At 41.9% G+C, this 15,258-nt stretch overlaps 1 pseudogene; it reads left to right on the top strand.

Moving 5' to 3' along the window:
* Window positions 1-5,944: 5,944 nt before the first annotated feature.
* Window positions 5,945-6,408, top strand: LOC135524171 (phosphatidylinositol N-acetylglucosaminyltransferase subunit Y-like; annotated as a pseudogene).
* The last annotated feature ends 8,850 nt before the right edge of the window (window positions 6,409-15,258 follow it).

The raw sequence follows: 15,258 nt of genomic DNA, 5'->3' as shown, positions 1-15,258 counted from the left end.
GCATTGGAGATGCTTAATGTGAGTCTAGAAGGAGAGTTTACAGTCTAACCAGACACCTAAGTATTCGCAGTTGTCCACATATTCTAAGTCAGAACTGTCCAGAGTAGTGATGCTAGTCGGGCGGGCGGGTGCGGGCAGCAATCAGTTGAAGAGCATGCATTTAGTTTTACTAACATTTAAAAGCAGTTGGAGGCCACGGAAAGAGTGTTGTATGGCATTGAAGCTCGTTTGGAGGTTTGTTAACACAGTGTCCAAAGAAGGGCCAGATGTATACAGAATGGGGTCGTCTGCGTAGAGGTGGATCAGAGATTCACCAGCAGCAAGAGTGACATAATTGATATATACATAGAAAAGAGTCAGCCTGAGGAATGAACCCTGTGGCACTCCCATTGAGACTGCCAGAGGTCCGGACAACAGGCCCTCCGATTTGACACACTGAACTCTATCTGAGAAGTAGTTGGTGAACCAGGCGAGGCAGTCATTTGAGAAACCAAGGCTATTGAGTCTGCCAATAAGAATGTGGTGGTTAACAGAGTCGAAAGCCTTGGCCAGGTCGATGAAGACGGCTGCACAGTACTGTCTTTTATCGATGGCGGTTATGATATCGTTTAGGACCTTGAGCATGGCTGAGGTGCACCCATGACCAGCTCGGAAACCAGATTGCATAGTGGAGAAGGTACGGTGGGATTTGAAATGGTCGGTGATCTGTTGTTAAGGCAGGGCAGGATGGCAGGTCAGGATGGATATAGGTCTATAACAGTTTGGGTCTAGAGTGTCTCCCCCTTTGAACAGGGGGATGACCGCGGCAGATTTCCAATCTTTGGGGATCTCAGATGATACGAAAGAGAGGTTGAACAGGCTAGTAATAGGGGTTGCAACAATTTTGGCTGATAATTTTAGAAAGAGAGGGTCCAGATTGTCTAGCCCAGCTGATTTGTAGGGATTCAGATTTTGCAGCTCTTTCAGAACATCAGCTCTCTGGAATTGGGTGAAGGAGAAGCGTGGGGGACTTGGGCAAGTTTCTGCAGGGGGTGCAGAGCTGTTGGCCGGGGTAGGGGTAGCAAGGTGGAAAGCATGGCCAGCCGTAGAGAAATGCTTCTTGAAATTATCGATTTTTGTAGATTTATCGTGGTGACAGTGTTTCCTAGCCTTAGTGCAGTGGGCAGCTGGGAGGAGGTGTTCTTATTCTCCATGGACTTTACAGTGTCCCAAAACCTTTTGGAATTAGTGCTACAGGATGCAAATTTCTGTTTGAAAAAACTAGCCTTTCCTAACGGACTGTGTATATTGGTTCCTGACTTCCCTGAAAAGTTGCATATTGTGGGGGGCTATTCAATGCTAAATCAGTACGCCACAGGTTGTTTTTGTGCTGGTCAAGGGCAGTCAGGTCTGGGGTGAACCAAGGGCTATATCTGTTCTTAGTTCTACATTTTTTGAATGGGGCATGCTTATTTAAGATTGTGCTTTTAACCTCTTACATCTATGGGGGCGCTCTTTCATTTTTGGATGAAAAACGTTCCCGTTTTAAACAAGATATTTTGTCACAAAAAGATGCTCGACTATGCATATAATTGATAGCTTTCGAAAGAAAACACTCTGACGTGTCCAGAACTACCAAGATATTCTCTGTGCGTTCCCTAGAACGTGAGCTTCAGGCAAAACCAAGATGAGATGGCATCCAGGAAATGAGCAGGATTTTTGAGGCTCTGTTTTCCATTGTCTCCTTATATGGCTGTGAATGCGAGAGGAATGAGCCTGCCCTTTCTGTCGTTTCCCCAAGGTGTCTGCAGCATTGTGACGTATTTGTAGGCAGATCATTGGAAGATTGACCATAAGAGACCACATTTACCAGGTGTCCGCCCGGTGTCCTGCGCCGAAATTGGTGCGCAAAAGTCACCTGCCAGTATTTTTCCATGGGATACAGAGAGGAAAGCAAGCTTCCACGAACTGCATATCAATGAAGAGATATGTGAAAAAACACCTTGAGGATTGATTCCAAACAACGTTTGCCATGTTTCGGTCGATATTATGTAGTTAATCCGGAAAAAGTTTTACGTTGTAGGTGACTGAATTTTCGGTTCGTTTTAGCCAGACGCAATGTAGAAAACGGAACGATTTCTCCTACACACAGACGCTTTCAGGAAAAACTGCGCATTTGGTATGTAACTGAGAGTCTCCTCATTGAAAACATCAGAAGCTCTTCAAAGGTAAATGATTTTATTTATTTGGTTATCTGGTTTTTGTGAAAATGTTGCGTGCTAAATGCTACTCAAAATGCTATGCTAGCTTTGCATACTCTTACACAAATTAGTCAATTTCTATGGTTCAAAAGCATATTTTGAAAATCTGAGATGACAGTGTTGTTAAGAAAAGGCTAAGCTTGAGAGCAGACACATTATTTTCATTTTATTTGCGATTTTCAGAAATCGTTAATGTTGCGTTATGCTAATGAGCCTGAGGCTTTAGTCACAAACCCGGATCCGGTATGGGGAGTTTCAAGAAGTTAAAGAGCAACCAGGCATCCTCTACTGACAGGATGAGGTCAATATCCTTCCAGGATACCCAGGCCAGGTCGATTAGAAAGGCCTGCTCGTTTTATGGAGCTTTTGACAGTGATGAGGGGTGGTCGTTTGACCATGGACCCATTACAGACGCAGGCAATGAAGCAGTGATCGCTGAGATCCTGTTTGAAGACAGCAGAAGTGTATTTAGAGGGCAAATTGGTCAGGATGATATCTATGAGGGTGCCCATGGTTATGGATTTAGGGTTGTACCTGGTAGGTTCCTTGATCATTTGTATGAGATTGAGGGCATCTAGCTTAGATTGTAGGACGGCCGGGGTGTTAAGCATATCCCAGTTTAGGTCACCTAACAGTACAAGATAGATCCGGGGCAATCAATTCGCATATGGTGTCCAGGGCACAGCTGGGGCTGAGGGGTGTCTATAACAAGCGGCAATGGTGAGAGACTTATTTCTGTAAAGGTGGATTTTTAAAAGCTTGAATTGTTTGGGTACAGACCTGGATAGTATGACAGAACTCTGCAGTAGATTGCAACTCTGCCCCGTTTGGCAGTTCTATCTTGTCGGAAAATGTTGTAGTTGGGGATGGAAATTTCAGAATTTTTGGTGGTCTTCCTAAACCAGGATTCAGACACGGCTAGGACATCAGGGTTGGCGGAGTTTGCTAAAGCAGTGAATAAAACAAACTTAGGGAGGAGGCTTCTGATGATAACATGCATGAAACCACTGCTTTTACGGTTACATAAGTCAATAAATGAGAGTGCCTGGGGCCTGGGAATAGGTGTGGTGCTGGGGGCTACAGGGCCTGGGCTAACCTCTACATCACCAGAGGAACAGAGTAAGAGTAGGATAAGGGTACGGCTAAAGGCTATAATAACTGGTCGTCTAGTGTGTTGGGAACAGAGAATAAAAGGAGCAGATTTCTGGGCGTGGTGGAATAGATTCAGGGCATAATGTACAGACAAGGGTATGGTAGGATGTGAGTACAGTGGAGGTAAATGTAGGCATTGAGTTATGATGAGAGCGGTAGTGTCTCTGGAGGCACCAGTTAAGCCAGGTGAGGTCTCTGCATGTGTGGGGGGTGGGACAAAAGAGCTATCTAAGGCATGTAGAGCAGGGCTGGGGGCTCTACAGTGAAATAAAACAATAATAACTAACCTAAACAGCAGTAGACAAGGCATATTGACAGTAGGCAGAGGCATGTGTAGCCGAGTGATCATAGGGTCCAATGAGCAGCAATAGGTGGGTCAGGGAGCCGTTCGGTACTGCGCTAGGCAAGCTGGAGACATGGCGATTCAGAAACCTAGCAGGCCGGGGATAGCAGATGTGTCTACGGCGATGTTAAATCAAATCAAATTTATTTATATAGCCCTTCGTACATCATCTGATATCTCAAAGTGCTGTACAGAAACCCAGCCTAAAACCCCAAACAGCAAGCAATGCAGGTGTAGAAGCACGGTTACAACAGAAAGGCCTGTTGAAACCTCCTTGGACGATTACGCCGTCACACCAGTCGTGATGGATAGGCGGGGCTCCGTGTCGGCAAAAAGGGTCCAGGCCAATTGGCAAAATAGGTATTGTAGCCCAAGAATTATCTGGTAGACCTCATCTCTTCGAGATGGGCCTAGCTCGAGGCTAGCTCAAGGCTAACTGGTGCTTGCTTCGGGACAGAGGCGTTAGCCTGCAGTAGACACTCAGGTTGCAGCTAGCTAGCTGCGATGATCCGGTGTACTGGTCCAGAGCTTGCAATAGGAATCCGTTGATGTGATAGAGAAAAAGCAGTACAATATGCTCTGGGTTGATATTGCGCTGTGCAGACTGGCAGGTATTGCCCGAGCTGAAGCTGGCTGGTGCCCTTGTTAACGGTGAAGACCGCTAGCAGTGGCTGACTGCCTACAAGCTAGTAGCTAGTTAGCTGGCTACCTCTGATGGGGGTTCCGGTTCTGAAGTATAAAAATAGCAGATCCGTGCCACATTGGGTGAGGCGGGTTGCAGGAAAGTATATTTAGGATGGAAAAAGTTATTAAAATATATAAGAAATATATACGGAAAAAGCGAGGAAAACTACTATTTACACGGACAAGACAAAACACAAGTCCGACTGCTACGCCATCTTGGATATCATCTGTGTAACTGTCAAAGCTGCATTTGAACAATAAAGCCTGTGATGATGTATTTATTTATTTGCATGAAACATGGTGTCGTCTTGACTCATTTCCATATCATGTATAATGAGATATTGTGGGATATTAATCACGCAATATAGTTAGTTGGGCAGTGTGATAAGTAAAATCCTTTGTGAGTTCGTGCTGCCATCTCGTGGTTAGTAAACATGGTGTCTACTTGACTCATTTCCATATCATGTTTAAGGAGATATTGTGGGATATTAATCGCACAATATAGTTGGGCAGTGTGATAAGTAAAATCCTTTGTGAGTTCGTGCTGCCATCTCGTGGTTAGTAAACACGGTGTCTACTTGACTCATTTCCATATCATGTTTAAGGAGATATTGTGGGATATTAATCGCACAATATAGTTGGGCAGTGTGATAAGTAAAATCTTTCGTGAGTTCGTGCTGCCATCTCGTGGTTAGTAAAATAATTGTCAAACGTCAACGTTGTAATGTTCTATATTATCATGTATCAGTAGTGAATAATAATTAATATTGTTGACAATTTGACACTGTCTCTGAAAATATGCTTTTTAATATTTTCACAATTTGCTGTTGAAAGTCTCAAATGGGCAGTTGTATTTCTAGAAGACGGAACAGTTTAATCAAATAACGGAGTTACTGAGGACTGCATTTGTGGATGCACTACAGTAATACTACTACCTGTGTTCTTCCAAATTCGCTTGACCTGTTGGTCATTTCGTTCACAACATCACTAAAAGGCTCATCTACGGGCTACTTCAGTCATGTTTCAGAATGCCTTAAGAAGATTATGTAATGAAACTCTACGTTTTCAAACGTCTGTCAAATATGTGAATGTTTTACGGGTCGTAAGACCTCTGCCTGTATCGGCAAGGCATTTGACAAATGTGAAGGACGCACTACCGTTTGACACTTCCTTGCTCGAATTTCTGGTTTGTCCACTATCCAAAAAGCAATTGAGGTGAGTTATTATACAAAGCCAATTCAATACTAATGTACTTTATCCAACGACAATATTTTTTTTGCCATGGCTTAGCTGAGACAGAAACAAAGGTTTTGTTCAGCCAGAGTTAGCTACGCATCAGCTAGATAGCCATCCAACAAGCTAGCTAATTGTTGTACTCTTCACTCACTCAGGTACGAGGAAAAGACCAATGAACTCATCAACGAGGAGCTTGGAATCGCATACCCTATCATTGATGGAATTCCAAACATGATCCCCACAGATGCTAGATTGATTAAAAACGATCCAGAAACACCCGTGGAACCAGCATGAAACATCAAAGACTTAAGATATTGACCCTGAACAGTGTATAAAATAACTTGTAAGCCAAAAGTCGAGATGTTTTCTCTGTCTACCCCTACAGTACTGGTTCCCATAGTCTCCCTATTTTTACTTTTCTATTCTGTGACAGTAGATGATAATTTTTGACAGGGTTGCACCAGCACTAGCAGTGTGTTTCTACAGTCTACTGCTACCAGTAGCCATTCCTGTCTGTCTTTTTCTATCTATGGAAATGGATGGGAATCAAGCTGTTCAGGCACAACTAGTGTACATTAATACCTTTACAGCAGAATGTGAATATTAAATAAACGTTTTAGATTGGTACTAAAGTGGATATCATGGATGTTTTGGAATGTGTTGCATGTTATCACTACCAAAACCAGCAAGTGATTCTGTAAGTAATACATGGAATGACATTCAATGACAAATTAATAAACTTTATTTGATGAGTGACATGTAATTTCTTCCATAAAATTCAATACATATGAATGTTTTTAATGGAACTTAACCTTTGGAGAAGAAACCTATGAGCAAGAACATTATCAACAAATGTATTCTTGTGGATTACAATCACTAATACAATGTGATTGTTTTTTACATTTTAGTTGAACCTTTGGGTTCCCTCTAAAGGAATGTGTGGGTGTGAAGATCTTCACATTACTTTTTTGTTTTCTTCCCACTACTGGACTGTGTTAGCCTCATCAAGGGAGAATGTGGTCTTGGAGACTGCCCCTCGCCCTTCATCTTAAAGAAGGATTCATACAGTCTCAACCTGACTCTTGCACCACCAGAATGGGTCATTCTACTTACTGGATATTCTGGCCAAGTAGGAGGCTGGTTTCCTTGTCATTAACCTCTAGGTGAGGATGGACAATGTAGGCCAATCTTTGCTCTCATCCTTTTAGCCAGACAGGACGGTAGGTTGCTCTGAGCACTCGGCAGCTCCACACGACTGGTGAAAGCTGAGGAATGTGGAGGTCTCCGAGATAAAGAAGTACTCTCTTTGAGTGGCTGCCTCATATGTAGACTTCCAGAACAGTGGCTCCTCTTTGGCTGTAGAGGTGACTTGGTATGTCTGGTCACTGTTGTGGCGATAGCTTCACCCGTGCCTCCACTGCTGGAGTGATCTGAAGATGGTACTACTCTAAATTTCTTCTGAGTTATGAACAGATCCTCACTGTTGGCATCGTCAGCAGTCATTTGAGGTTTTTTGTCCCTATCCATACTCTGTCCCATTTTATTGTCCATCTCCCACTGATAAGTCCCAGGAAAGTGTATCTCATTGTCACCCTAAGGGCTTTCCCAGGGAAATGTTCTTCTTGTGCTTACCTTTGGACTTTTTGGTTAAAAAAAATCTTCAATCCCAGGCTCTTTCACCTCTGGGTTTTGTCCTTTTTTAGATGTTTGTCTTTTTTTGTCTCCTGGGTAAATTAAAAATGTGTCAGATTCTGTGTGCTCCGTCTCGGCTCTTTCAGCAATCTCCCTCTGGAAAAGAGAATTAATGTCTTGAGAAAATGATCTTCGTGCCATTTATACATCAAAATATAATTATACAATAATTTAATTTCCATTACATAGACCTAACTCCCATGTATATAGTCAGGGGGTCAGGGTTGGGGTCAATTCCTTTTGAAGTCAATTCAGAAAGTAAACTAAATTCCAATTCCACATTTTTCTCACATTTTTCTCAAAAGCATTGAAGAAATGTGTCATTTCAGTGTACTTCCTGAATTGACTGGAATTTAAATGGAATTGACCCCAGGCCGGCTGGAGGTAGTCTCTCACAATGGATTTGTACAGTTGAAGTCGGACATTTATAGACACTTAGGTTGGAGTCATTAAAACTCGTTCTTCAAACACTCCAAAGATTTCTTGTTAACAAACTATCTCATTGTAGAGTTGGTTAGGACATCTACTTTGTGCATGACACAAGTCATTTTTCCAACAATTGGTTACAGACAGATTATTTCACATATAATTCACTGTATCACAATTACAGTGGGTCAGAAGTTTACATACACTAAGTTGACTGTGCCTTTAAACAGTTTGGAAAATTCCAGAAAATTATGTCATGGCTTTATAATCTTCTGAAAGGCTAATTGACATAATTTGAGTCAAATGGAGGTGTACCTGTGGATGTATTTCAAGGCATACCTTGAAGACCTCAGGAAAGAAATTGTCGACCTCCACAAGTCTGATTCATCCTTGGGAACAATTTCCAAACGCCTGAAGGTACCACGTTCATCTGTACAAACAATAGTACGCAAGTATAAACACTATGGGACCACGCAGCCATCATACTGCTCAGGAAGGAGACGTGTTCTGTCTCCTAGAGATGAATGTACTTTGGTGCAAAAAGTGCAAATCAATCCCAGAACAACAGCAAAGGACCTTGTGAAGATGCTGGAGGAAACATGTACAAAAGTATCTATATGCACAGTAAAACGAGTCCTATATCGACATAATCTGAAAGGCCGCTCAGCAAGGAATAAGCCACTGCTCTAAAACCGCCATAAAAAAAGCAAGACTATGGTTTGCAACTGCACATGGGGACAAAGATCATACTTTTTGGCCATAATGACCATCATTATGTTTGGAGGAAAAAGGTGGATGCTTGCAAGCTCAAGAACACCATCCCAACCGTGAAGCACGGGGGTGGCAGCATCATGTTATGGGGGTGCTTTGCTGCAGGAGGGACTGGTGCACTTCACAAAATAGATGGCATCCTGAGGAAGGAAAATTATGTGGATATATTGAAGCAACATCTCAAGACATCATTCAGGAAGTTAAAGCTTGGTTCCAAATGGGTCAAATGTACAATGACCCCAAGCATACTTCCAAAGTTGTGGCAAAATGGTTTAAGGACAACAAGGTCAAGGTATTGGAGTGGCCATCACAAAGCCCTGACCTCAATCCTATAGAAAACTTGTGGGCAGAACTGAAAAAGCGTGTGCAAGCAAAGAGGCCTACAAACCTGACTCAGTTACATCAGCTCTGTCAGGAGGAATGGGCCAAAATTCACCCAACTTATTGTGTGAAGCCTGTGGAAGGCTACCCAAAATGTTTGACCAAATTTAAACAGTTTAAAGGAAATGCTACCAAAACTAGTTGAGTGTATGTAAACTTCTGACCCTCTGGGAATGTGATGAAATAAATAAAAGCTGAAATAAATAATTCTCTCTACTATTATTCTTAAAATAAAAAGTGGTGATCCTAACTGACCTAAAACAGGGAATTTTTACTAGGATTATATGTCAGGAATTGTGAAAAATTGAGTTTAAATGTATTTGGCTAAGGTGTATGTAAACTTCAGACTTCAACTGTATATGCTTTTAGGCTGTTTATCAAATTAGAATTATCTGACTTTATTATAGTGTGGTATCCCAGGAGGTCTACCCCGGGGGATGGTCATAGAGGGGAGGTACGTGAGGCGACTTTGGCTCCCTCTGCTGGGAATACGGGAGCTGGGACACGGACAACTAAGTGGAGGTAATTAGAGGAAAGTGCCAACCAGCCGTGTAGGCTAAAAAAATGGAGCACGATGGCACACCGCGGGAGGGCAGGGAGACCAAGCTAAACCTAAGTTATTGCGTTGATACATTTATGTTCTGTCTTAAGTTGTTTTTCGGACTAAAGCCTCCCTGTCTCTGTGTCAATCTCTGCACGCTCAACCCAACACCCCACGGTTTACCACAATAGCAATAAAGTATTTGATTCTTACCAGATATTAAATACACCTTCTATTCCTCCAATGTTGGCGAGCTGTTACTAGAATTCTCTCTTTAAACCATGTAACCCAGCACCTGTATTAAACATTAAAGATTTTTTGTATTCATGATGGAACTTCTTACAGTTGCCTAGTACTTAGAAAATAGTAGCCTTCGAAAATATTATCGGCTTTGATTTTCACAAAGTAAGGAGACAGACTACAACGACACCACGAGCTGTTTAGGCTATACAAATGTAGGCTACCATACGCCAAATAGCCCGGAATATGGAAAACTGAGATTATGAATTTTGAAATGTATACCAATCAACGTTTTCAGAAATGATATTAATCATGGCGATGAATTACCTCCACAAGTGATCCTCCGGCCCCAACACTTGAATTGTCAGACTCCCACCAGTCCACCTGAAACTTCAAAGAGAGCACCTCTTTCTAGTGCTCATGCTGTTTCATTTGACAAGGCGATTTACTGGCTGATCTCGTGACACACCTACGGTGTGCGAATCTTGCCCATTACTCACCTGCACATTTGGCTATGGGGTAATTCACCTAACGAGAATATTAGGTTTCAAGAATAGTGTCACCTAACGAGAATATTAGATTTCAAGAATAATGTTGGCCAATCTAAAGTGTCAAACTGATTCCTTTTAAGGTGATTTGTCTCAGTAGCAGTGCGTGGATAAAATCACTGGGGAAGCCAAGCACCCCCACCACCAACAACCACACCTTTGTTTTATCACAAAACAGCAACCTCTGTCCTTTGAAGACCGCAAAGCATATAGCATGTAACAGACAGTTACATGACCTACAGCATGGTCAAGCAAGTGAATGTTTCGGACACTAAACACTTTCTAGACCACGAAACAACTATTGATTTAGAACCACAGAGAGTTACTGCAAGTCGCAAAGAAAACAGGAGCTTAGTCTAATACAGTGACAACGAAAATATACCAAAAACGATTTGGTCCAATCAACATAAGCTAAATATGATGAGGCTGTCCATGGTTCTGATTTCTGTGTGCGTTTGTGCAAGTAAAAAAACATGTTGACACACCCTACTTGCAGAGAAATGCCAATGCCATCCTCCTCTCTTTTATGTTGACGAAACGGTCTATCGCTCTGTCATAAAGTACACGCTTTTATGTTTTGTTGTCCTAGGCTACCTGGCTAAAATTCTTTCTCGCTAGCCTCACTTCAATTCATGGGCAACGTTAGTTAACATTAGATTTCTACATCTAGCTGAACATTGAACTTCCATCCTCTCAGGCCAAGGGCACAACAATGTATGAATTAATGTTTGGATCAGGATCGCCTCTATAATCATTGACCAGTACGGAGAATTAAGTAAAACCACAAGTCCAAATCCCTATCTCCATCCATGGCTAATTTAGGAAAGCCACTATTTTAGATAGCTAGCTAGCCACCAGAGGACAACAACACAACGATGTGCAATGTGTTCCCAGGCCGTCATTGAAATTAAGAATGACACTCCCTTCCAACCTAAATAAAAGACAAAATAGCTTGAGAGGACACAGCAGAAAGAAAATTATTTAATGAAAAAAATAAACTCCCCAAGTACAGGTGTGCCAAGCTTGACTAGCACTGGTCTGTATATAACTGAAGAACTCGAGGCTGTAATCGCTGCCAAAGGTGCTTCAACAAGTACTGAATAAAGGGTCTGATTACTTATGTAAATGTAATATTTCAGTTTGTATTTTTTTATACATTTGCTAACATTTCTACAAACCAGTTTTTTCTTTGTCATTAAGTATTATTGTGTGTAGATTGATGAGGGGGAAAAAACTATGTAATTCATTTTAGAATAAGGCTGTAACGGAACAAAATGTGGAAAAAGTCAAGGGGTCTGAATACTTGCAGAATGCACTGCAGATCTCAATACAGATTTCATAATAAGTTAATACAATATCCAAATACTAAATCACCCTACAAATTGATATGGTCAGTGTACTGTATAGGCAACCTTTCCAGTTTCCCTTCCGTGTTCTGCAGGGTGTTAAATACAGATGTAACCTTTTTGCACCAATTCAGTCCTTTATGAGTCACCAGTCTAGCTTCCATCAAGTCTCATAGCATAGTGTCAGTCACCTTCAAGTCCTACTGTGCTTACTGTTTTCACAAGCTGAGACGGGAATGCCTTGCTCACAATAATGGGAGGACTCCTTTCTCTTTTTATTGTGGGAAAAATGTTTCTCTTAACTATTGCCTGTGGCCTTGATCATGTCAGTCAACAAAAGCCATGATCAAGGGTGATTGAGAATATTGTCTGTGAAAATAGAATGTGCTCTTTGTAGGATCAGATTGATACGGTAGTCGTCTAGCGTTGTATGGCGCAAAGCTTAGTCATTGAGAACTGCTTTTGGTTGTTATTCAGGAAATTCCTCTTTCCGGTGACAACTTGGTGTGCCTGTGACGTAGTTAGAGAGCCAGGGGGGGAAAAGCAGGTGCAATAACATTACATCCACTACGCTATTTTGTTTAGCATCATTCATCTAATGATACTGTATTAAACCATACATTTACCATATATGTTTTATTATAATGGAGGTACAGTAAATAATTAAGGTTCTTGAGTTTGCTCCACATTTATGGTTTGAAAAGGATCCAAGTTCAGTGGAGCAAATATTCTGAAACTGTTGCCTCATATCCTGCTTGCCCAAATTAGAACACAAACAATACTGCAGCTTACACTGTGACTTTCTACCACCTGGTCACACATGGGAACATCTCTGCAATATAACATGGAAGGAAAGTATTTATATCTGAAACTAACATAGTTGTTGAAGTGTTAATGGGTGCATAGATTAGATAATAGGCAGCGATGGCTCCAGTTTTTACACTAGGGCGGCTGACACTGACGTCCGGTTGGCTGACCTGCTAGCGAGAATTTGTTGGTGGCGTTTGGGTGATTTAAAGGCCCTGTTTCTGTAAACACAACACGTCGGCTACGGTGTCTGACCATTGACTGCCATTAACAAGTAGTAGACATGAAGAGTGCCAACATTGTATGAATGGCAATACATGTAATTGTGTTTTTAAGTTATCCATGACCTCCTTGTTTGATTTAGGTATTGCAATGCCAAAATTAATCTGCCTGTTTTTATTAGTTAGGACTGCCATAGCATTGTCCGAAAATAACATTCCTTATCTTCTTGAATGTTGAGACATATTCTTATCGATAGGATTTGCTGTTGATTTTATGCTACTGTTTAGAAATATTTGTGTATTTTTCACATTGTATCTAGATCAACACTTAGTCAACAACATGGGATTTCATTTTCTGACATTGAGGCCTTTGTAACGTTATTCACATTTACAGTGGCTGCGGCTGTTTTGAATCGGATGTATTTGACATATTTAGACACTGCACATATGATTGGTTGACTAATGTGTGGATGACTTCCAGATAGAGACTCTCATCTGTTTTCCACTCTTGATGCTCCATTCGTCTGAGCGCTACATTACTTCTGCCTGTAAATGTTCAACACACCCAAGGGATTCTCTTTATCTGTGGAGGTACAATGAAGAATGTGTCAAAACCATGGGCTTTGCTTATTTTTGGAAGCAAACTTTACCCCTTAAGTGTTAAAACACAGCATATAGCTACAGCATTTTCACTACTCCAGCAATGGTTCCGGATATGGAATAATATAATTCATAGCATCAGATCCTCCAAACAAGTGGGCCCCTGCTATAAAAAAAATAATGTGCTAATATGCTAGCTTGTTAATGCTATAGCACATAATGTGACCAGACTGTTTGTCTTACTGTCTAAGTAGTAGTAGTAGTAGTAACCAGGCTATTTATTGTGGTGCTCATGAGCCATTACCAAAGTAGTGGTGAAATATGCAGCGGATGCTACAGCTCTACCTTGATCCCTGAATTACAGGGAAGGTCAGGGCTGCATTATTGTCAGATGCCTTCCATCAATTCATTTGTTCCACGTGCCCACGCTGTCTGGGTCTATGGGTCAGTCGGTGACCATCCATAACTAATTTAGGACAGGGACAATTATTTTAAAAACGAGATGAAACAGTGGGAAATATTTGACATCATTCAATGAGTCTTCAGAATCAAAATCATGCATTGGCTTGCTCTGCGAACACATCTGGTAAGACTGTTGTGTTGCCATGGGAATCCTATGGGTACAAAGGTAGCCCAGCGGGATCTTTCTGCAACTTACATCAGGTGTGAAGGTGCTGACTGCTGAGGAGGTGCTTGTAATGGTGCGGCCACTACCTGTTCTCTGCGTAACACTTGGCATGAAAGCCCTCAACCCGTGACCAGCTGCAAACGGAACCGTGAGACGCACGTGCTTCCCTGGGATAGCCTTTGAAAATGCACACGCTTCTGTTGTCGTACACGCATAGATCATTCAGACATGTGAGAGTAAAGTGTGTGGCGAACAGCTTCACAGTTGTGATGAATTGGGATGAGGCCCTTAATAGATGGCACCACAGAGACCCAGAGTTCCAGTACACAGTACTGTACTATATCTCATACAATAATGCCATGCCTTTCCTCCAAGATGTGCGGACCGGCCCAGTCGATTTCTTCAGGGTCATATACTGACGTTCTAAATGAACAAATGCCGGCTTCCCCTCAGCTGTTGGACCCAAACCTCAGTCTGAGTCAAAGGAAGTGGAAATATTCAATGTCTAATGTTGTGCTTAGAATAACGTTTTTCCTTCTCAGTCACGCGTGAATCCTGCTGAAACACAGCAAGTCTCTGCCGTCATTCAGATATCTACACAGCATGCTGTTGTTTTAATTTCAGATGGCTTCCACAGATAAGGTCTTGAATATTTAGGCTTTTTTTTTACTGCTAGTATGATTGGCTTATTGGTCAATTCCAACCGACACAGTGTCAATGAGTCAGGCATACAAGATTTGTTTTGGTGGCTCTGAAGTAACTTGGAAACATGTTATTTTATCTTGCTGTATTAATGTAATCAAGTTGCATGCGTCTTCAAAGCTGGTGGGAAAGGTCTGGTCAAAAGAGAATTGATGAGAAAACACGTGTATGAGAATACTCCTAACAGAAGAAATCCAGATATGACGTACATATATATCTGGATTATTCTCATACACGTTTTTTCTCATCAATTCTCTTTTGACCATAGATAGATATGTACGTCATATAGACCACCCTCTGCCCCCAGCTGTGCTCTGGACACCATATGTGAACTGATTGCCCCCCATCTATCTTCAGAGCTTGTGCTGCTAGGTAACCTAAACTGGGGCATGCTAACACCCCAACCATCCTACCATCTAAGCTTGATGCCCTCAATCTCACACAAATTATCAATGAACCTACCAGGTACCACCCCAAAGCCGTAAACACGGGCACCCTCATAGATGTCATCCTAACCAACTTGCCCTCTAAATACACCTCTGTTGTTTTCAACCAAGATCTCAGCGATCACTACCTCATTGCCTGCATTTGTAATGGGTCAGCGGTCAAACGATCTCCACTCATCACTGTCAAATGCTCCCTGACACACTTCAGCGAGCAGGCCTTTCTAATTGACCTGGCCCGGGTATTCTGGAAGGAT

Source organism: Oncorhynchus masou, chromosome 31 (genome assembly GCF_036934945.1).
Source record: "Oncorhynchus masou masou isolate Uvic2021 chromosome 31, UVic_Omas_1.1, whole genome shotgun sequence".
Classification (NCBI taxonomy): domain Eukaryota; kingdom Metazoa; phylum Chordata; class Actinopteri; order Salmoniformes; family Salmonidae; genus Oncorhynchus; species Oncorhynchus masou.
This window is presented reverse-complemented; position numbering and strand designations above follow the sequence as displayed.